Here is a 24,102-nt window from a genome sequence, read left to right as displayed (position 1 = left end):
ATTTCTTACCAGTGGATGTATCACTCTATGACATGTCCTCGCGTCTCCATTTCTCCCAGTGCCTGTATAAAAGTATCTATGTATTTCTCTTTCCCCAGTACCTTCCCATCATGCCACCACATAGTTTCTGCAATGTCTTCCTGTGTCTAGCTGACTCTCCTATGTCTTCCATTTGTTGTTTGTTACTGTGTCTTAAAGTACCCCTGTCTCCTCAGTAGTCGAGTGTGGATAGTGTATTTCTTGACCCCTTACTATATGTATGCATCTTGATTGCAGTGTGCTTCTGTTGGCCATATATGAGTGTGCCAGTAATGGCAGTTTTTTTTTTATATAGCACAAACTAGACCCAAAGATATATGGAGTGCTCTTCACAAACACCAAGCTACTCCCAAGGACCAGTTACATGACACAAAGGCTAGTGCTGGAAAGAAGTGGGATCCTACTGGATCCCAGTGGATCCCAGTTCCAGCAACTATTTCTGGGCCACATCTGTGATCTGGCCAGCAAAGGAAAGCATACTAATTTTATCCTGGTGTCATTTTCAAACACCGGCACACAATTCAACAGTGCCCACACATTGTGTGCAGTCCTTTCAGAGCAGCAAAGTTCAGGCAGCGAGCGAACTTTCTGATTTAGATTCCAGTAAGCCCAAAGCTATGGCCTAATTTAAGGGGCCATTAGCACTCCTTTTGTTCACATATCATCCTGGTTGGGAGCCATCTGGAGCCTATCACCTAAAGGCCAATGCACTGTAGGACTGAAACAAAGTAATATAGCTTGTTACCACTGAACAAGTACTTAAGAGAAACTATTGGAGGCAGGTTTTAACTTTGTTCAATTCACTATGTAGGAAATGTCCTTGCAACTTTGTTCAATTCCCTGTGCAGGAAATGTAAGCATGCAAGGTTTCTCTTTCTATTATGAGTAATTTCACATATATTGATTTAAATTGTACCTACAATTGTTTGTAATTAATTATTTTATAGCGCTACTCATCGCAGTGTGGGGTGGCAAACTGAGGCTAAAGTGGAAGAGTAATTTATTCCTGGTAACATACTTAACATACTTAATGGGGTTGTTGATTATGGATAGCCCAGGGGTACCTTATCAACATAGGGGTTCAATGGCTGATATAGAGGGGTGCTAAACAGTATTGTATGGTCTACTGGACAGTGTCGCGGAATGCTTGACCAATAACTATGCACCCAACACGGACGACCAAGGGTATTTCCCTAGAGTCAATGATCAAATACTAACCTACCTTGATATCCCAATATGCTAGGTTGGGGACTTCAATTGCATACTAGGAAAGGCAATGGACAGGCACCCCCAGCCCGAGAGATGGCATGAAGCCTGGGATGTCAGACACACTTAGGCAGATGATGGAGGATATAGAATGCAGAGATGTCTGGAAGGATCTCCAGCCGGACACTAGGAATTCTCCTATCACTCTGCGGTACATACCACTTCGAGCTGATTGCATCATTGTTTTCTCTCCCAGACACTGATACCACATGTACAGGGGGTGCTGTACCTGGGAAGATGCAAAGACATGCACTTGGTGTTTGCATTCAGATGTGCTTGGCAATTCCACATTCCAACAATGCATAGGGTATGCAATAGACACTTACTTGGAACATAAGTGGGAATCAACTGACCCTAGATAGACAGAATGGAAGGACCTTAAGGTGGTGCTGAGGGGGGAGTGCTCTGGAACTGCCTCTGGGCTCCACCGGCAGTTAATAAGATAATAACCTGAAACGAGTGGAAGACCTCTTGACTGACCTACAGAAGGAGGGCCCCACTGCCGCCAACCTTCTGGATTCCCAACGCGTAGTGGTTGAGACCTGGGATGCCCTTGATAGGCTGGGACGCACAGATTATAGGCAGCGGCTACATACACCACGCAATAAATCTGGTTGGATGCTTGCCTGGTTGTTGAAAAGTGAAAGGACACCTCCCACAATCCTCACCCTAGTAAATGCAGATGGTACAAGACTGATGACCAAGCGGGCCATTAATGATACACATGGACGATACCTTCCAGGAAAGTATGGAAGTCCATGAGTAGCACAGACTGGGGTATTACATGTTTTTGTGCAGGGTATCACAACACGGAAGCTCTCCAGGGTGCGTGCACTTGAGTTTGACAGAGACTTACATTCAGAGGAGCTATTGGAGGCCATACAGGGTATGTCGCAAGGGAATACGCCAGGAACAGATGGTTTCCAGGTAGAGTTTTATGCAAAGTTCCAGGGAAAAGCTGGTCGTGGGGCTCCTTGAGGTCTATGCTGAGGCCAGACTAATGGACACATTACCTGCTACTATGAGGGAATCTGTGATAATAATGCACCCCAAGTCAGACAGAGACCCCCCCCCATGATAAATGTCAACATGAAATACTGGCCAAAGCCCTTGCCAATCGGCTGGGCTGAGTGATGGGGATGCTGATGCATGAGGACCACTGCAGGTTTGTCCTGGTACGTGGCAAGCATATGAGCCCACCAATGCTTTAGCCATGTCTTACCTGAGAACAATATGTATGGATGTGAAGAGCCCATTGGTAGCCTTGGATATAGAAAAGGCATTTGATACCCTGCCTTGGGCATTTTTTGTTTGCAGTGTTAGAGAAGAGGGGCGTCAGACCCCGGTTTTGGACCTGGGTATACCCTGACCCTACAGTTAGTTATGTCTGGAGGCATAGTCTCTCACAGCTGGTGGGGCTCGAGGTTTGGATGCCCACGCTCATCATTATTGTTTGACCTAGCGGCGAGACTCTGGGAAGTACTATGGCCCTGCAGAATTAGGCTGTGAGCAATGAATCATGTGGTGTTGATGTATGCAGATGACACCCTGGTGTATCTAATGCACCCTGAGATGGCAAAACCCCAATTAATGGCCAAAGTACAAGGGGAATCTGAACTCCAGACCAACCGAGAAAAAACCTGTTTCCTATAGCCTCGCTGATGAACTGTGAGCTGGAAGAGCTGCCTGATTTAAGATTCAGATGGGAAACAGACAACATTTGGTATCTGAGCATTAGAGTGGCTCATGCTGAGGGGCAGCAACATGATTATGAAATGGGGAGAATTGTGCAGAGTCTTTATAAGTCCGTTCGCTTCTGGAATACCTTACTGCTTTCGGTAATTGGAAGTGTGGCGGTGGCGACCATGGTATTCCTCCCATGCTGCCTTTAAACGCTCCAGAATTCGCTGAGCTTGATTCTCAGGGCCACCTTCAAGGAACTTGACAGTTTACTGATTACATTAGTGTGGGCAGGTAAAAGAAGCAGGGTCTTATGACAATACTGAAGAGAGACAGGAGGAGGGAGGCTATGGTCTACCTTAAATGGAACTTTGCTATCTAGCCACCAAGCTCCAATACACAGCAATGTGGTGTGGAGAGGCAGAGAACTGGGAGAAAAGACTCCTGGAAGGACGGATAGAAACGGACTAATTGCCTGTGCAAACCAACTTGAGGAGTTTCCATACATAATCCGGAAATGGGCGGGGGCAGGTCAAATGGCGGTTGAGCGAGTCCTTAAATGGGTCCCATGCACCAGAGACCCCCCCTGAAATAGCTGGAGCCCTTCCAACAGATTCATTAAACCATTTAATTTAGGAGGTGAGAGGAGGGAGTATTTACCACGCTGGACGATCTGTACCCAGAGATAAGTTCATTACCTGCAGAGGCTAGAGAAGCATTAAATATTGATGAGTCCAGGTCTTGCAGTTTGAAAAATTGGCTAGAACTGCAAGGGATTATTAGCCAGAATGCTAATGGATTTGTAGCCGTGTTTCCCGGACATTCCCAGACCAGCAAGAACCTGGACACATTTTTGGTGCCACCCAGACTCAACGCTTGATTTAACAACTCAACATGGCTCCCAAAGGAGAGAAAAAAAACCAGACCGCCTGCTAGAGAGTGTTGAGTCGAGGACCTGCCCATGCCCTTAACAGAGAGGGAATGGGAGAAAACAAGCACGTTGGTACAGCACATCACAAGTAAGGCTCCAGGTTTTCCGTTTTTACAGATAATTACAGACAGAAAACAAAGTGTTTCCTGTCTGTATTCATTATTAAAAGCAGAAAAATGCAGAAATTTGTGTTTCTTGAGGGTGACTCTCCATGCTGTTTTTTCGTGATTTCTAGGACAACAGATGAGCAGTTAGGCAGCACGGGAAGTTAAAAACAGGTTGAGATTTCCCTAAATGCAGGTATATGGTAATATATATTTGTATTTTTATTATAATGCTCAAATTTACCTGAAGGTGTAGTGTTTTGCTATATTTGACTGCTGAATTTGCTAAAAAACGACTAGCAGCAAAGTATGAGTGCATGTTTTTCAGTTAAATAATTATGGAAATATACAATTTTATGACTCCATATATTCGCAAAACACAAAATAAATATGGATAAATACCAATAAGATGAGCAAAAAATAGATATGGGTAAATACAGATGGAAATGTTAAAAAAATAAATACCATAAAACCGGAAGCACTAATCACAAGTAATGCCCGATTTAAACTGATCCACTAAAATGTTTTGCATCACACATACCTCACACCAGAAGGGTTACACAAAATATACCTGAGCAGATCGCCAGCCTGTAATAGGTGTGGTACCACCAGAGCCATGTTTCAACACATGACCTGGACATATGACCCCGTGCGGGCATTCTGGCAGGTCGTAGTGACCACCTTAAACAGATACATCGACATTGGCATAGGGAATACGCTCCACCACTGCTTGCTGGGGCTCATACCACATGCAAAAAAAGGGAGATTCCGCTCTGCCTCCCTGGGGTTGGTGTTGGGTAAATGTAGATTAGTGATTATCCCCTATAGCCCCTACGTATGTATACTGGCAAAAAGATATGAGGGAATGAGTACAGGCAGAGGATAGAAGAATGAGGGCAGTGAGTACTTGACGACAAAGAGGAGGAAGACTTACAAAAGTGGGGGGACATGCTGGATGGGCTTATGGAGTCTGACAGGGAGGCGGATACCGAGCAAGAGGAGTCACTGAATTAGCTGACTCACCTGGTGCAACAGATTTGGCAGAGTGTGTGTGTCTGTCTTTCTTACCGGATGTGGGAGTAGGAAAACAGTACAACCATAACATTTCTCAAAATAATGACTAGGACAGACACTGCCAAAGTTGGAGGATACTGTTTTTTGTGGCATGTGCATGCTATTGTGTTGAGTTGGGGAGGTGAAGGAATAGTTATCTTGATGGCATGTAATGTTTGGAGTTGCAACTGATTACTTTTGCCTGGAATCGAGCATGTAACTCAATAAAGACATATTAAAAAAAAACATGTGTAATATTGTAAAATGCAGAGTCTTTGTGACCAATAAAGTAATCTAGAACAGATTTACTGTCACACATGTCCTTATTGCCAAATTCTTGGCAGCCGATTTAAACACACACACACACACACACACACACACACACACACACACACACACACATATATATATATATATATATATATATATATATATATATATATATATATATATATTGACTGAAAAAACCATAGGTTTCACACCAGTTATAGTTAGCTGGAAATTTTACTCGCATAAAACCATTGAAATTCCCACGTTATAGTTAGTTGGACTCACTATAACTTGCACGTCTGCAATGCACTGCTGATGACGTCACATATTACATCACTCATGACAGTGTTTTAAAAAAAAAATGGATTGGTTAACTGGCTTATTAAGTGTATCTTAGTGAATACATATATTAGCGAGTAATGTTTAAATATTTAAATACATGCATGAGTGATGTAATATGTGACGTCATCAGCAGTGCATTGCAGACGTGCAAGTTATAGTGAGTCCAACTAACTATAACGTGGGAATTTCAATGGTTTTATGCGAGTAAAATTTCCAGCTAACTATAACTGGTGTGAAACCTATGGTTTTTTCAGTGAATTTCAAAGGTTTTTTAAATGCTAATTCCTAACTATAACTGGTGTGTAACCTATGGTTTTTTCAGTGAATATATATATATGTAACATTTCTATGGCAAAATGAAACCCCTCATTTTGTTCCTTTTCAAATTAAATGTATTAAGTGTTACCACTTTATTCCAATCAAGATGACTTCAGGTGTGCCATACTTTTGTCATAAGTAAGACTGTTAACGTTCTAGTTGTTCTTTAGAACACTCTGGGACTTTCTGTCATTGGGCTATAGTTGGGCTACATCTGGCTGATATTTGGGCTACATTTGGGCGCATTTGTCTCTGGTGGCCATCTTGGGAGACTGCATATCAGAATTTTTTTAATGAGATATAAGAGGATTTGAGAAGTCACTCAAAATGTGCCCTAATTTTTCTTTCTTCAGCACTAATTATAATTTCTATGGCAAAATGAACCCCCTCATTTTGTTCCTTTGCAAATTAAATGTTTTAAGTGTTAACACTTTATTCCAATCAAGATGACTTCAGGTGTGCCATACTTTTGTCATAAGTAAGACTTTTAGCGCTCTAGTTGTTCTTTAGAACACTCTGGGACATTCTGTCATTGGGCTATAGTTGGGCTACATCTGGCTGATATTTGGGCAACATTTGTTTTTTTTTTTGTCTCTGGTGGCCATCTTTGGGCTACATTGGGCTACATTTGGGCTCTAACATATATATAGCCCAATGTAGCCCAATATATATTTTTTCGAAGGTAATTTTCGTAAAAACCACTGGAGCCTATATCTTGAGACATAGCAAAGGCACATCGGGGTACCAGTCCCTACAATTTTGCCAAGTTTGGTGGAAATCCATTCAGCCGTTCGGGCTAAAAGTGAGTCCAACCGCCCTATGGAAATTAACATGTGGAAAACACGTTTTGGTACCCCCTTTTATCTTGGCCCCTGCTTGAGGGATCCCCCCGAAACTTTCAGGGAAGGAGCGGAGCGCTGCGAGGCAAAGTTAAGGAAAATTACAGGCAGATCCCTCATTCGGCGCCAAAGTTATTCCCAATAGAATGTTGCGGATTTCCTATGGAAAACGATCCTAACTATAACTACCTACTGGCGACCGCCAGTAGGTAATATATATATATATATATATATATATATATATATATGCTCTAGACATATTTCATGAAAGGATTACTGATGAATTGAAATCTCTATACAGGAATGTTTGTAGATCGAAATCAAAATACACTGGTCAATCTAAGGAATATTTTCAACTTATGAAAAAATTGAAGGACAACAACAAGGTCGTTATTAATAATGCAGACAAGGGAGGCAATATTGTCCTGTGGGATAAAGAGCTATACAGGGCAGAAGCATTCAGACAACTAGAAGACACAGAGTGTTATGAACGCAGTGATGGAATTTCAGTACGTAAGATCAACACTGATTACAAGAATGATCTATCCAAATGGTTAAGGGAAGGTTTAATTACCAAGGAGGAACATACGTTTCTATATAAGGAGTACCCAGTGTTACCCTTATTCTACCTGATCCCTAAGATACATAAAGGACTGACCCCACTGCAAGGAAGACCCATTATCTCTGCTATCAACAGTTGTTTTGAAAATACCTCCAAATATGTCGATTATTATCTGCAGGACTTTGTTATAGCTTTACCTACATATTTAAAAGACTCCAGGGACTTTTTAAACAAACTGAACACTGTGCAGTGGACTAATGATATGATGTTTGTGACGTTGGATATAACAGCATTGTATACATGCATCAGGCATGAAGACGGAATGAGAGCAGTCAAATATCTCGATCAGAGAGATATAGGAATGTATCAACACAACAAAATGATTGTAGAAATGATCCGCACATGTTTGATGAACAACGTATTTTTGTTTGATGCAAAAGTGTATAGACAGAAGAGAGGAGTGGCTATGGGGGCATGCTTCTCCCCCAGCTATGCATGTTTACATGTTGGCTGGTGGGAGGAGCATGTCCTCAGAAAACACCACAAGGCAATCTTTGAGACACATATTGCTCATGTGTGGAGGTATATAGACGATGTTTTTATCGTGTGGAAAGGCGATTCTGATCAGGCGAATGAATTCGTAGAATGTATTAACAACAATGATCTTAATTTAGCCTTTACCAGTCACATACACAGTACACGTACAAACTTTCTAGACATTGAAGTCTCAATTCAGAACAATGTCATTGTAACTAGTCTGTACCAAAAACCCACAGCCGGCAATACACTATTGCATGCGTCTAGTTTTCATCCACGTCACACCATAGAAAGTCTCCCGTATGGAGAACTTCTCAAAATCAGGAGGGCATGTAGTACTGATGAAGCATGGAAAGATTCACAGGAGATTGCCAAAGCTAGACTGCTAGCACGTGGTTATGGAGCAGGTAAAATCAAAGTGGCTCTAAGAAAAGTTAATCAACAAGATAGATGTAACTTATTACAGCCATTGATCCCTGCACAGAACATTGGAACAGAGTTAACCACAGGTGCATGTACAGATAGGGCTAGCAACAATGATAATTCCCAGTGTAGGTTTATCACCACATACAGCAAGCAATCACATGCCATAAGAAAAATCATAAACACTCAGTGGCCTATCGTTTTAACCGATGGGGTCCTAAAGGGAGTCTTGCCTGTAAAGCCTAGTATCACCTATCGCAAAGCATATTCCATGAGATCAGATTTGGTTAAAAATAGTCCGGAATTGCTCAATAAAGATAAATGGTTCTCCACTAAGAAGGGTTTCTTTAAATGTAGCAGCTGCAGAGCTTGTAAGTTCGGTTCTAACACAAAAACATACAAAACTGCTTTCTCTGATGAGTTGTTTGAGATTAAAGGTAATTTCAACTGCAAAACGGAATATGCAGTATATGTTTTGAACTGTGTATGTGGTCTCCGCTATGTGGGAAGCACAAAACTTCCAGTGCAGGCACGCATTTTACAACATTTGCGAGCAACAGTGAATTCAGACCAAACATATCCTGTTGCTAGACACGTCAAACCCGAACATGGAAATAATATAAATGTACTCTCTTATTTTGTGATTGACAGTGTCCCCATCAACAAAAGAGGAGGCAACAGAGATAAAGCTCTGCGTCAACTGGAAACATATTATATTCTAGAACTCGATACAAGGAGCCCTCAAGGTCTGAATATGTGTGAGGACATGTATCACTATCTTTGAGCAAATACGGATCAAGCGAGTATTTATGGAACATATATGAGAACTTTCTGTATAATGATGTAAAATATTCAGTTGAATTTATAAGGGAATCAAAGTAGCAGTTTTTATGTCTCCAATGTAAATAGTAGGTAATTATGTGTATTATCATGAATTTCTGTGGTTTTATACTATTTATTGACGCTTATTTTGCACAAGACATGATTTGCACTGATAGAAATTCCATTATTCAGCTGCTCTATATTAAGTATGTCATTCATTCTTTAAATTGGCCGGTTATTTCTGTATCACTGTAAGAAAAATATATCCAACAAATGCTGATTCTCTCTCAAGTAAATAGTAAAAGATGTTCCCGGCTGGGAGCATTCTAGAAGTTATTAATAATGCACTTTATTCACGTTTTGCACTTTTTTTTAGCACAAAAGCACTTTTAAATATGATGGTTTCAATATATGATTACCACACATGTGACCAAATAGCTTGACTACAATAATTGTGTACATTAAGATAAATCTGTTAGGATATTAACATTAATGCATTAAGCAGGTATAAAATACAAGTATTCATTGCAATGGAATGTTATGTTTTTAACATTGAGCATAATATTTATTGTTTTAGAAATTAATGTTTGAATTTTTTTTCTTGAAAACCAAAATATATTGCAATGTTTATTTTCTACATTTCACAATATATGGGATGTGTAGAGTCAATGTATTTATGCAGATATTATCTACCATGTTTTTGTGACTACCACGGTGAAACCAACCATGAGTTAGTCTGTCGTTTATATTCATTGCTATGTAGGCTGGCCATGTGACCTAAGACGAAAAGTGCGGTGATTGGTAATGGATAATTTAAAATGTTTACACTTAGAAACGCTTGTATCTGGTGAGCAAGGCGACAGGATCGCCGAAACGCGTCGGATCGCGGCACCCTTGACACTGCAATGATATAAAATAAAAAAGTAACTTTGCTGCACAGATTAACGGATTTGTGTCCGTTACTTTTCCTGGGAGTTCTGTTTGCGGGTTGCATCGAGGGAGCGTTAGCGTATATATATATATATATATATATATATATATATATATATATATATATATATATATATATTTTTCACCAAAGTAAGCCCGTTACAGAGGGCACACTTCACACAGCTGGTGCGAGAGTCAGGGACGGGTGTTCCCTGTCATTAATTCTTCACCAAACCAAATAAATCTCGCACTCCACCAGGATACTTTTTCAAAGCAGGTTTAATGCTCACCAACGCGTTTCAATCTTACGATCTTGCTCACGGTTTAAACCGTGAGCAAGATCGTAAGATTGAAACGCGTTGGTGAGCATTAAACCTGCTTTGAAAAAGTATCCTGGTGGAGTGCGAGATTTATTTGGTTTGGTGAAGAATATATATATATATATCAACAGGAAACCTAAGGAAAAGAGCACGCACACGAAGGCTATTCAGGTAAAGGCTCTTTTATTCAATGTAAGCCTCCTCCGACCCAGCACGAGAGACGCGTTTCCGCTGTCGTTGCAGCCTTCTTCAATCTGATCTGATTGGCGCCATTTTGGTGTTGGTCTATATACACTACTATCATGATAGACATAAAAAATAATCATGTTGACCAAAGTTCGTTCATCTTTTAAAATTGGTGAACCAAATGCTTGTATAATACATATATACAGTGTAAATAGTGTCTATAGTGGAAATCATTGTTGTGAACAACAACTATTGCATCCCATCAGTTATCTCTACGTGCATAAAGCACAGAAGTAACCACTATGACACATAGAATAAAATGTACAAGAGGCACCAAAATAGTAAAATTAAATGAACAGCCTTCATGAACATGTAATCACATATGCCCTAATTAAAACCATTGCACTGGTTACACAAATAATGTTGGCACGTGAAAATGAATCGCGCTGCATTAATCATAGGCTATAGGGGAGGCTCGCTACTTTAACAACATTAATTCTTTGCATAAGCAGGCCTCTTTGGAAATGAACTCATGAGGTCACGTTTGGCTCTTATTTTCAAATGAAAGACAGATATATCGATGTGCATTCTCGAGGTTAGGCTCACGCTCTTAAACAAACATTATTGTCTGATAGCTGCCTGCATGATTCCACATTAGGTACAAGAGCCAACATACATATGAAAATATAGCATCGCAAATATGTACTGCGTGCCTCCTTTATACTTCAGAAGCAGTGTCCAAATCTTCCGGCCGGGACTAATGCTCCCATAATGCCTTGCTCTGTATCATACAAAGCGGTATGAGGCTTCGCCAGTATACCGAAACCAAGGAACAAACAGGCACATGAAAATACCTCGCCGTCCTTATGGTCTAAGGTAAAGTCTAAAAAAACTTGCCGATTTTGTAATCGCATGTCTTTCATCTCTGAGTTTGAGCCCGGATTCTCTGGGGTTAAAACATTAATGAAATGATCCCATAAAAATCAGGTGTCAGATCCGGCAGTCTCCACTTATTGCAGTCACATGCATTGTGTAAACGAACACATACCAGTGGTGTAACGAAACTTCAGGGGGCCCCCCTGCAAACTACATGGAGGGGGCCCCCCTCCCATCCTCCGTGCCAGTCTAGAGCTCTCAGGCCAGCGACCCGCCATACTGCAGGGGATGCGGGGCGATTGTTACGCCACTGTCCCAAAACAGCCGTTATAAGTAACACTGGATGGTGGAGTTAAAGGTTGGGCTTAGTCTGCCAGCAGGCTATCATAGGTGGTGGTCCATTCATTCCAGGGTCCCTGCCATCAGTAGGCCGGGAAGGTTGCCCAATTTTAGGTGGGTGTCCTGTCCAGGACAAGGGCACTAGGACCCTGGGGCAGCGCAGGGGCGAGGGGACACCGGACACCACATCCGGTCAAGGGGTGGGGAGAGAGACATTCGGATACTGGACCTCGAAGCATGAGGTCGTGATCTGCATATGCTGTAAGGAACAAGAATAAAGGCATACCTGTACAACACTATCGTGTCCTGCGTGTTTTCCTGGGTCTGGGGACACGACATCTGGCGACGAAGACGACGGACCGCATGCTGTGCCATCGGAACATCGTGAGTTGAACCAGGAGCCCACCCTGGATTGCGTCGTGGTCAAGAAGGAAGAGGGAAGAGTGAAGCGCCATCCAGAAGAAAGCAGCGACGTGGGAGCCCACCCCGACCGCCGCAAACGAAGAAGAAACGAGCCCGGTAAGCGCCAGCAAAAGAGCGCGAGCTTCAAGATATAAAAGAAAAGCCAGCGCGAGCTCTCGCGAGAGTCTCGGCGGCCATATTGGGGCCAGGCGCGAGGGCCAATAGGGACGAAGAACAAGCGCGGCGGCCATTTGGAGGTCAGGCTGCATCGGTATTGGCCGCGAAGTCCCGCGAGAAGACGGCGGCCATCTTAGAATCAGGCTGTACAAGCCAATAGGAACAGAGAACGAGCGCGGTGGCCATCTTAAAGTCAGGCAAAGGGCGAAAAACATCAGAAAGTGCCGATCAAAGAGGAGAAAAGGCACAAAGAAGGACAAATAACGACAAGTGGGCATAAATACATAAATACATGTACATAAGAGAAACACCAGGAGAAAAGGGCCCAATAAAAGGACAAAGGAAAGAAAAGAAAGGAAATCAAGAAAAAGGCACAAACAAGCATATGCAAAGGCAAAAAGAGGCAAAATAAGAAAATAAGGGTTGAACAAGGAGCAATAGAACAAAGAACAGAAAAGAAGGTGACAGCACAACGAACAGGTGCAAATAAAGAAGATACAAGAGAACAAAGCACAGACAAAGAAGAAAATAAAGAAAGAACAAAGGGTGACAAGGACGAATAAGAGAATCGAACTAAAGGAATTGAGCGCTAATAAAGCTAAGACAAAAACAGTGAATAAGAGAAAAAGACAACAAGTAAAAGGACAAAGGAAAGAAAAGAAAGGAAATTAAGATAAAGGCACAAACAAGGATATGCAAAGGCAAAAAGAGGCAAAATAAAGGACAAAAGAAAGAAAAGAAAGGAAATTAAGGAAAAGGCACAAACAAGCATATGCAAAGGCAAAAAGAGGCAAGGGGCAAATAAAAGGACTAAGGAAAGAAAAGAAAGGAAATTAAGAAAAAGGCACAAACAAGCATATGCAAAGGCAAAAAGAGGCAAAATAAGAAAATAAGGGTTGCACAACGAACAGGTGCAAATAAAGAAGATACAAGAGAACAAAGCACAGACAAAGAAGAAAATAAAGAAAGAACAAAGGGTGACAAGGACGAATAAGAGAATCGAACTAAAGGAATTGAGCGCTAATAAAGCACAAGCGAAGACAAAAAAACAGTGAATAAGAGAAAAAGACAACAAGTAAAAAGAAAGAAAGGAAAATAAAGACACATAAGAGAAAATAAAGACGACAAAGTGCAGAGCACAGAAAACAGAAGAGTGCCAGAAAGAGCACGGGAAAAAGCAAAGAAAAAGATAGTAGAAGAAATAACAAAAAAAAAGAGTGCCAGGAAGAGCACGGAGAATAGAAGAGTGCCGGAAGAGCACGGAGAATAGAAGAGTGCCAGGAAGAGCACAGGAAACAGAAGAGTGCCAGAAAGAGCACGGGAAACAACAAAAGAAAAAGACAATAGAAGAAATAACAAAACAAAAAAAAAAGAGTGCCAGGAAGAGCACGGAGAATAGAAGAATACCGGAAGAGCACGGAGAATAGAAGAGTGCCAGGAAGAGCACAGGAAACAGAAGAGTGCCAGAAAGAGCACGGGAAACAACAAAAGAAAAAGATAGTAGAAGAAATAAAAAATAAATTAAAAAAAAGAGTGCCAGGAAGAGCACGGGGAATAGAAGAGTGCCGGAAGAGCACGGAGAATAGAAGAGTGCCAGGAAGAGCACAGGAAACAGAAGAGTGCCAGAAAGAGCACGGGAAACAACAAAAGAATACCAGGAAGCGCACACGAAAGAGTATCAAGAAGAGCACAGAAAAGAAGAAATGACAGACCCCAAGCCAGAAAGACAAAGTGCACAATACAGAAAACCACCACCATTCAACTTGTCGGAGCCACAAGTAGGAATAAGGTGGGAGAATTGGATCAGACATCTGGAGAGATACATGGAAGAGACTGAGGTGACAGAGGCAAAGAAACTGGGTCTATTACTAAATTATGCAGGCGATGACATTGGGGACCTCCTAGTGACGCTACCAACAAAGGAAACAACTACTTATAAAAAACTAAAGAAATGTTTAACAATGAAATTTGACCAGCAAAGAAATATTGATCTTGAAAGATACAATTTCGCAACTGCGTCTCAACAAATAGGCGAAACACCAGATGACTTTGCGACCAGACTGAGGAAACTTGTAACACATTGTGAATTTGACAAATTTGACAACACACAAGCAATAAGATTGCGAATAATAGAAGGATGCCGTGACAGGAGCTTCCGTGCAAAAATACTAAAAGAGCCAACATCACTAGAAAACATCCTGGCCCTAGCAAGAGCGGAGGCTAGAGCGACAGCAGACGCAAAAGAAATGGAGCGAGGAAAGTCCACAGAAGAAACAGCGCCGTGCCTGTTGAGCAACGTCACAACGCAAATGATGGGTCTCATGGCAACTGAAAGACTGGAAGAAGATGATGCCATCACAAGCACCCCACCGAAGGGGCTAACAAACAAAGGAAAACGTGTCACATGGACCGAAGAGCACCACAAAGAATTGAAAGAGATCAGATTTGCTATGACGGCCGAGGACGACGCAGCACATGCTGACCGGGGACAGCGCAGAAAGCCAAATTCAGATGGCAACGAAATAGAACTGGTAGCAAAGGTGACACAACATCAACAAAAAAAAAATTACCGAAGACAGGTGGTGGCAATGAGAGAATGAAGAAGAGTGAGACTATCACACACAAGAAAGGAAAAAGCGTGGAACAAGAAGACACTGCTGCAAGAGCTCAAACAGCAAACGCAACAACAAAGGCTCAGGAGAAAAAAGGAAGACATGCGACGAAACGGAAAAGAAAGAAAGGAGGCATTGCGATGGTCAAAGAAGGACAAGCGAGGAAATGGAGCAACGAGATCCCCGGAGGCAAATTGAAGATGACAAAAGCAAAAGAACGGATGGCAAAGGCGGCAGTTTGGCCAGTGTCACGTCACAGGGCACCTTCCGCATGTCAGCAAGGCAGACGCAAGAGAAGCGGAAAGGTCAAAGCAAGAACTATAGAAAGGCACACAAAAGGAAGAAGCTCAAGCGGATATCAGAAAACAGCGATCAAGAAGGAAACACATGGAACCAAAGAGACTAATTGAAGAGGTGTAAACGAAGAGGCCTCTGGGCCATCGAACAACATCTCTCTCTTTCTCTCTCTCTCTCTCTCTCTCTCTCTCTCTCTCTCTCTCTCTCTCTCTCTCTCTCTCTCTTTCCTTTCTCAAAAATGTTTGTTTTGCAACAGGGGGGGAGATGTCCAGGACAAGGGCACTAGGACCCTGGGGCAACGCAGGGGCGAGGGGACACCGGACACCACATCCGGTCAAGGGGTGGGGAGAGAGACATTCGGATACTGGACCTCGAAGCATGAGGTCGTGATCTGCATATGCTGTAAGGAACAAGAATAAAGGCATACCTGTACAACACTATCATGTCCTGCGTGTTTTCCTGGGTCTGGGGACACGACAGTGGGTTTCCTGATGCAGACTCCTGTCATGATATACAACATCGGGCCCACTCATCGTTCAGTTTTGACAAAAGTGCATCCACTGCTCCTTCTCGTTTCCGTTTTAAAACATTAGACAAAGCGACAATGCAGTATTTCAAAAGCAGATGTAACTACAAAGAGCACATTTTGATAATACATTTTTATTAGTAGACAATAGCAATCTTAAGAGGCATTGCATAGCTTCATACACACTGTGACCCCAATTCCATCACAGTCTCTCTCTCTCTCTCTCTCTCTTTCTCTCTCAGTCAGTCAGTCTCTCTCTCTCTGTCATTCAGTCTCTCTCAGTCAGTCAGTCTGTCAGTCAGTCAGTCTGTCAGTCTCTCTCTCTCTGTCAGTCTGTCTGTCATTCGGTCTCTCTCTCTCTGTCAGTCTCTCTATCGCTCTCTTTCTGTCAGTCTGTCAGTCAGTCTCTCTCAGTCAGTCAGTCTCTTTCTCTCTGTCATTTTCTCAGCCAGTCAGTCTCTCCGTCAGTCAGTATTCAGACTCTGAGTCAGTCAATCTCTACTCTCTCTCCACTCTAACTCTCTCTCCATTCTCTCTCTCAACTCTGTCCACCCTATCTCCACGGTCTCTCTCTCCACGGTCTCTCCCTCCACTGTCTCTCTCTCTCCACTCTCTCACTCTCTCTACTCTCTCTCCAGTCTCTCTCCAGTCTCTCTCCACTGTCTCTCCCTCCACTATCTCTCTCTCCACTGCCTCTCACTCTCCCTACTCTCTCCCTCTTCTCTGTCTCTACACTCCCTTCTCTCTCTCTACTCTCTCTCCACTCTCTCTACTCTCTCTCCACTCTCTCAACTCTGTCCACCCTATCTCCACTGTCTCTCTCTCCACGGTCTCTCCCTCCACTGTCTCTCTCTCTCCACTCTCTCACTCTCTCTACTCTCTCTCCAGTCTCTCTCCAGTCTCTCTCCACTGTCTCTCTCTCCACGGTCTCTCTCTCCACTGCCTCTCACTCTCTCTACTCTCTCCCTCTTCTCTCTCTCTACTCTCTCTTCTCTCTCTCTGCTCTCTCTCCACTCTCTCTACTCTCTCTCCACTCTCTCTACTCTCTGTCTACCCTCTCTCCCCTCTCTCTCCACTCTCTCTACTCACTCTACTCTCTCTATTCTCTCTACTCTCTCTACTCTCTCCACTCTCTCCCCTCTCTCTACTCTCTCTACTCTCTCCGCTCTCTCCACTCTCTCTCCACTCCACTCTCTCTCCATTCTCTCTCTCTCCACTGTCTCTCCACTCTCTCTCTCCCTCCACTCTCTCTCCACTGTCTCTCTCTCCACTGTCTCTCTCTCCACTGTCTCCCACTCTCTCTACTCTCCCTCTCTACTCTCTCTCTCCCTTCTTTCTCTCTACTCACCCTTCTCTCTCTACTCTCTCCACTCTCTTTACTCTCTCTCCACTCTCTCTACTCGATCTACTCTCTGTCTACCCTCTCTACTCTCTCACTCTCCACTCTCTCTACTCTCTCACTCTCCACTCTCTCTACTCTCTCTTTCTCTCCACTCTCTCTCTCCTCTCTCCACTCTCTCTCTCTCTCCACTGTCTCTCACTCTCCACTCTCTCTCCACTCTCTCTTTCCACTCTCCCTCTCTCCACTCTCTCTCTCCACGCTCTCCACTCTCTCTCCACTCTCTTTCTCTCCACTCTCTCTCTCCACTCTCTCTCCACTCTCTCTCTCCACCCTCTCCACTCTCTCTCTCTCCACTCTCTCCACTCTCACTTTCTCTCTCCACTCTCTCTCTCCGCTCTCTCTTTCGCTCTCTCTCTCTCTATCTCTCTCTCTCTCTCTCTCTCCACTCTCTCTCTCTCTCCACTCTCTCTCTCTCTCTCACTCTCTCTCCACTCTCTCTCCACTCTCTCTCCACTCTCTCTCCCCACTCTCTCTCTCTCCACTCTCTCTGCTCTCTCCACTCTCTCACTCCACTCTCCACTCTCTCTACTCTCTCTCTCTCTCTCTCTCCACTCTTTCTATTCTCTCTCTCTACTCTCTCCACTCTCTCTCCACTCTCTCTCTCCGCTCTCTCTCTCCACTCTCTCTCCACTCTCTCTCCACTCTCTCTCTCCACTCTCTCTCTCCACTCTCTCTCTACTCTCTCTCTCTTCAGTCTCTCTCTCTCCACTCTCTCTCCACTCTCTCTCCACTCTCTCTCCACTGTCTCTCTCTCCACTGTCTCTCCACTGTCTCTACTCTCTCTCCACTCTCTCCCTCCACTCTCTCCACTCTCTCTCTCTCCACTCTCTCTCTCTCTCCACTCTCTCCACTCGCTCTCTCTCCAATCTCTCTCTCTCCACTCTCTCTCTCTCCACTCTCTCAACTCTCTCTCTCCACTCTCTCTCCCTCCACTCTCTCCACTCTCTCTCTCCACTCTCTCTCTCCACTCTCTCTCCCCACTCTCTCTCTTTCCACTCTCTCTCCCTCCACTCTCTCTCTCCACTCTCTCTCTCCACTCTCTCTCTCCACTCTCTCTCTCTCCACTGTCTCTCTCTATTCTCTCTCTACTTTCTCTCCCTCCACTCTCTCTCTCCACTCTCTCTCTCTCTCCAGTCTCTCTCTCCACTCTCTCTCTCTCTCTTCTGTCTCTCTCCACTCTCGCTCTCCACTCTCGCTCTCAACTCTCTCTCCACCCTCTCTCTCTACTCTCTCTCTCTATCTCTCTCGACTGTCTCTCTCCACTCTTTCTCTCTCTCCACTCTCTCCACTCTCTCCACTCTCTCTCTTGCTCCACTCTCTCTCTTGATCCACTCTCTCTCTTGCTCCACTCACTCTCTTGCTCCACTCTTTCTCACTCCACTCTCTCTCTCACTTCACTCTCTCTCTCACTCCGCTCTCTCTCTCACTCCACTCTCTCTCACAAAGTAGTGTGCGTTGCCATGGGCGTCCGCAGAAATGTTTCCGGGGGGCACATTTTTTACTTCATCACCATCCCCCTTGCACTCTTCTCCCCTCTGCCTTGCACCCTTCTCGCCCTCTCCCTTGCACCCTTCTCCCCCTCCCCCTTGCACCCATATCCCCCTCCGCCTTTCACCCTTTTCTACCTTGCACCATTCTCCCCTCTGCCTTGCACCCTTCTCCCCTCTGCCTTGCACCCTTCTCCTCTCCGCCTTGCACCCATCTCCTCTCTGCCTGCACCCATTTCCTCTCTGCCTTGCACCCTTCTCGTCTCTACCTTGCACCCTTCTCCTCTCTACCTTGCATCCTTCTCCCCTCTGCCTTGCACCCTTCTCGGCCCCCCTTACCCCCCCTGCAGACGCCCACATGGTGCTTCTAACAAGAGTGCTTACCTGAGGGCACCATTTTGCTGCCTCATCCCATATGAGCTTTGCCCTGGAGAATGCTCTCTCTGGGGGCCCCCACTCCCACCCTTGTCAGGGTCCCGAGCAGTGCTCCCTGCTGCCTCCTCTCTCTCTGGGGCCCCCAGCCCCCCGTCCTAGTTAGGGTCCTGAGCAGTGCTCTGTGCTGCCTCCTGCTCTCTCTCTGGGACCCCCTCCTTGTCAGGGTCCCGAGCAGTGCTCTGTGCTGCCCCCTGCTCTCTCTCTGGGGCCCCCACCCCCGTCCTTGTCAGGGTCCTGAGCAGTGCTCTGTGCTGCCTCCTGCTCTCTGGGGCCCCCACCCCTCTGTCATTGTCAGGGTCCTGAGCAGTGCTCTGTGCTGCCGCCTGCTCTCTCTCTGGGGCCCCCACCCCTGTCCTTGTCAGGTTCCTGAGCAGTGCTCTGTGCTGCCTCTTGCTCTCTGGGGCCCCCACCCTCCCCCCGTCCTTGTCAGGGTCCCGAGCAGTGCTTAGTGCTGCTTGATGCTCTCTCTGGGCCCCCACTCCTTCCTTGTCAGGGTCCCGAGCAATGCTCTGTGATGCCTCCTCTCTCTCTGAGGCCCCTAGCCCTCTTCCTTGTCAGGGTCCTGAGCAGTGCTCTGTGCTGCCTCCTGCTCTCTCTGGGGCCCCCACCCTCATCCATGTCAGGGTCCCGAGCAGTGCTCTGTGCTGCCTCCTCTCTCTCTGGGGCCCCAGCCCCCCTCCGTCCTTGTCAGGGTCCTGAGCAGTGCTCTGTGCTTCCTCCTCTGTCTCTGGGGCCCCCAGCCCCCGTCCTTGTCAGGGTCCTGAGCAGGGCTCTGTGCTGGCTCCAGCTCTCTCTCTGGGGCCCCCAGCCCCCGTCCTTTTCAGGGTCCCGAGCAGTGCTCTGTGCTGCCTCCTCTCTCTCTGGGGCCCCACGCCCCCCCTCCTTCCTTGTCAGGGTCCTGAGCAGTGCTCTGTGCTGCCTCCTCTGTCTCTGGGGCCCCCAGCCACCGTCCTTATCAGGGTCCTGAGCAGGGCTCTGTGCTGCCTCCTGCTCTCTCTCTGGGGACCCCAGCCCCCGTCCTTTTCAGGGTCCCGAGCAGTGCTCTGTGCTGCCTCCTCTCTCTCTGGTGCCCCCAGCCCCCTCCATTCTTGTCAGGGTCCCGAGCAGTGCTCTGTGCTGCTTCCTCTCTCTCTGGGGCCCCCAGCCCCCCGTCCTTGTCAGGGTCCTGAGCAGTGCTCTGTGCTGCCTCCTGCTCTCTCTCTGGGGCCCCCAGCCCCCGTCCTTGTCAGAGTCCTGAGCAGTGCTCTGTGCTGCCTCCTCTCTCTCTGGGGCCCCCCGTCCTTGTCAGGCTCCTGAGCAGTGCTCTGTGCTGCCTCTTCTTCTCTGGGGCCCCCAGCCTCCGTCCTTGTCAGGGTCCCGAGCAGTGCTCTGTGCTGCCTCCTCTCTCTCTGGGGCCCCAAGCCCCCGTCCGTGTCAGGGTCCCGAGCAGTGCTCTGTGCGGCCTCCTCTCTCTCTGGGGCCCCCAGCCCTCGTCCTTGTCAGGGTCCTGAGCAGTGCTCTGTGCTGCCTCCTGCTCTTTGGGACCCCCACGCCCATCCTTGTCCTTGGCTCTTCTCAGAGGAGCAGAGCCCTGTGGGGAATGCTGTCTCTGGGCCCCCACCCCCACCCTTGTCCTTGGCTCTTCTCAGAGGAGAAGAGCCCTGTGGGGACTGCTGTCTCTGGGCCCCCACCCCCACCCCGACCCTTGTCCCCTGACACCTCTGACTGAAGAGAAACAATGTATGTTGTTACTTTGTTTCTCTTCAGTCAGAGGGAGGGGGCCAAGGGCTCAGAGCAGGCTGCAGACAGCCTGTTCCTGTTTTAGAGAGAGAGATCCTCTCTCACAGCTCTCACTGAAGAGCTGAGGGGGGGGCGGGTCCCCTTCATTTACTGAAGAGAGTGGGGTCCCCCGCACCGCGGTACCTGCGGGGGCGTTTGTTAAGCCCCTGACACATACGCGGGGTAGGGGGAGACCGGTACATTAAAAAAAATGGATTAGCCCAATAGTCCTCACCGCTGAACACGGTGCCCAGTCACCATGAGTCACGTCGGCCTTCCGAGTAGGGCATTTCGAGACAGGAGGAGAACTGGATCCTGAGCTGAATGTCCAGTGATGTCCTTGCTGCAGGAACACTGCCTCCCATTCTTCTGCTGTCATCCACAACTTCTCTTTCCGGCGGATATCACGGGGGCCGTCAGTATAGCCTGCGCTGTGGAGACGGCGGAGCCCCAGCCGTTATTATGCCACAACGATATTCCTTACGGATATATATATATATATATATATATATATATATCTATATATATATATATATATATATATATATATATATAGATATATATATATATATATATATATATATATATATATATATATATATATATATATATATATATATATATATGCTCTCAAAGTGTAGAAAACACCAACCAAACTTACGGGGCTTCTGTTCAAGGTTTTAATCTCACAATAATTGCTAGATAGCTGAGGAACACAGGAACAGGGTTCGTGATGCAAGCCTGATTCGTCGTGTATCCTGACGCGTTTCGAAGGCTACTGCCTTCTTCTTCAGAGGAGGACGAACAAAGTTTTCAGGTAAATATATATATATATATATATATATATATATATATATATATATATATATATATATATATATATAATATATATATATATATATATATATATATATATATATATATATATATATATATATATATATATTTCGCTCCACTGTTAAATAAATGACCGGACCAGCACTCACATTAGTTTAAACCCCACTTGGGTTTATTGCGCAAACAATACAAACAGACGCGTTTCAGCCTTTGCCTTCGTCAGTGTCAGCTGACGTCGGCAAGGTGGAAGGTGATATTGGCAAAAAAGGTACATAAACATAAACAATGGACTTATCGTCCCACATTGGTCGCCATCTTAGAGTGGCTAAATCATAACATAGTAACGAAAAAAAGGTATATACATTCATCTTATGCTCACAGAGACCTGCTGTCATAATTCGAATCTCACACAATGTATCTGTGCGGAGGTAATTGAAAATACATTTCACATTTTTTCATAATTATTGAACCCTGTATGGGTATAGTTGATTATTGCAGTTCCTTACAACTATAAATTTCATCAAAATTACATCTCTGTCATCATGTTCTTGTGTGTGATAATTGAAATTAAATAGCCACATAATTCAAAATTATTCAAAGTAAATACTGAATGATCCAATATATACAAATTTACATTGATTCTTGATTGAGCCCTGGATGGGCTGGCAGTGACAATTTCCCAAATATATTGTTTCCTACTCTATTACTGATAGTTCAACCATAACACTGTATGTAAATCTTGGATCCTATAATCATTATTAAGTGATGGCCCTATAGTTACTTATAGCAACTGTTGGTTCCTTCCCTGACATTTGTGCTGCTCTTTCTAGAATGATTGGGCTATAGGTGAGTTGTGAGTTCCTCACCCGCATTCAGCCCCTTTGGCATTTTCATTTGGAGTTCGATAATGTACCTGAACTCCAAGCGTCTTAATCTTTTCTTGTAGTCCCCCCCCTGATGTCCAATGGGATACACTCAAGACAGAAGAAGGTTAGAAGGTTTCTGTTGCTGTTATGATGAATGGCAAAGTGCCTGGCCACCGGGTAGTTTTCATCTTTGTTTGAAATAGCCCTTTGGTGCTCCAATACGCGTAGCTTAACCGCGTTTACCGTACTCCCTATGTAGCGGTAGCTACAAGGGCATTCTAGGCAATATACCACATGGGTCGTGGAACAGGTCATGAATTTGGAAATCTTGGTGCGTGAATTCCTTCCTGGCATTTGGGATAGGACTTCTTTTACTCGAGCTGATGCAGCCTTGCATTTCCCGCATGGATATGAGCCATGCATAGCATGCAGTCCCGTATTAGATCTCTCCTTAGCTAGATGGCTCTGTACTAGCTTGTCTTTCAGAGACCTCGTCTTTCTGAAAGTAATTTGAGGATAGTTCGAGAGTTCCTTCCCAATCACTATATCTGACTTCAAGATATTCCAATTTCTGCACATTATCGCTCTCACCTTATTCGCTGCCACTGAATAATTAGTAATGAGCCTTACAGTGCCTGTTCCTTCCTTGGGAGTTCGACCCTGTCCATCTCTTAGTAATGTTTGTCTGTCTGTTATGTCTACCTTATTTTTGGCATGTTGGAGTACCTTCTGTGAATAGCCACGTGATTTGAAGCGTTTAATGCTTTTATCTGCTGCCTCCTCAAAGTCCTTCTCCATAGAACTGTTTCTTTTTATTTCTTAATAGTTCCCCATAGGGGATACTGTTTACAAGAGTTGGGGGGTGGGCTGCTTCGTCCATGGAGGACCGAGTTACCAGCCGTACTTTTCCTGTATAGGGCAGTTTGAATTGCCCCTGATTCTACAAAAACACCCTAAGGTCAAGGCAAATGTACTTCTTCCCTACTCATTTCTTGGTGAAAGTTTTAAATCATTCCGATTTAGGGCTGTGATGTGATCTTCCGCTGAGGACTCTGATCCCTTCCAAATAATAAAGAGATCATCGATGTATCTCCTCCAGCAAACCACCCTGTCCACCCACTCCACCTTGTCATCGGCCCAGGCCACCTGCTTCTCCCACCAGCCCACGAACAAATTTGCGTAACTGGGGGCGAAGCAGGTGCCCATCGCCGTCCCTCTGATTTGCCTGTAACGTTGGTCTTGGAAAATAAAGATATTGTTATTAAGACAAAATGAGATGAATTCCATTATCATTTGGCTGTGTTCCAAGTATCTGGCTGATCGGAGGCCAAGGAAAGTTCTCACTGCCTTCATTCCGTCCTGATGTCTTATGCTAGTGTATAAGCTGGAAATATCAAGGGTTATCATGATGAAATCACTTTCCCAGCTCACGTTCTGTATTTGCTTCAGAAAGTCTTTCGTGTCTC

Source organism: Lissotriton helveticus, chromosome 8 (genome assembly GCF_964261635.1).
Source record: "Lissotriton helveticus chromosome 8, aLisHel1.1, whole genome shotgun sequence".
Taxonomy (NCBI): Eukaryota; Metazoa; Chordata; class Amphibia; order Caudata; family Salamandridae; genus Lissotriton; species Lissotriton helveticus.
This window is presented reverse-complemented; position numbering follows the sequence as displayed.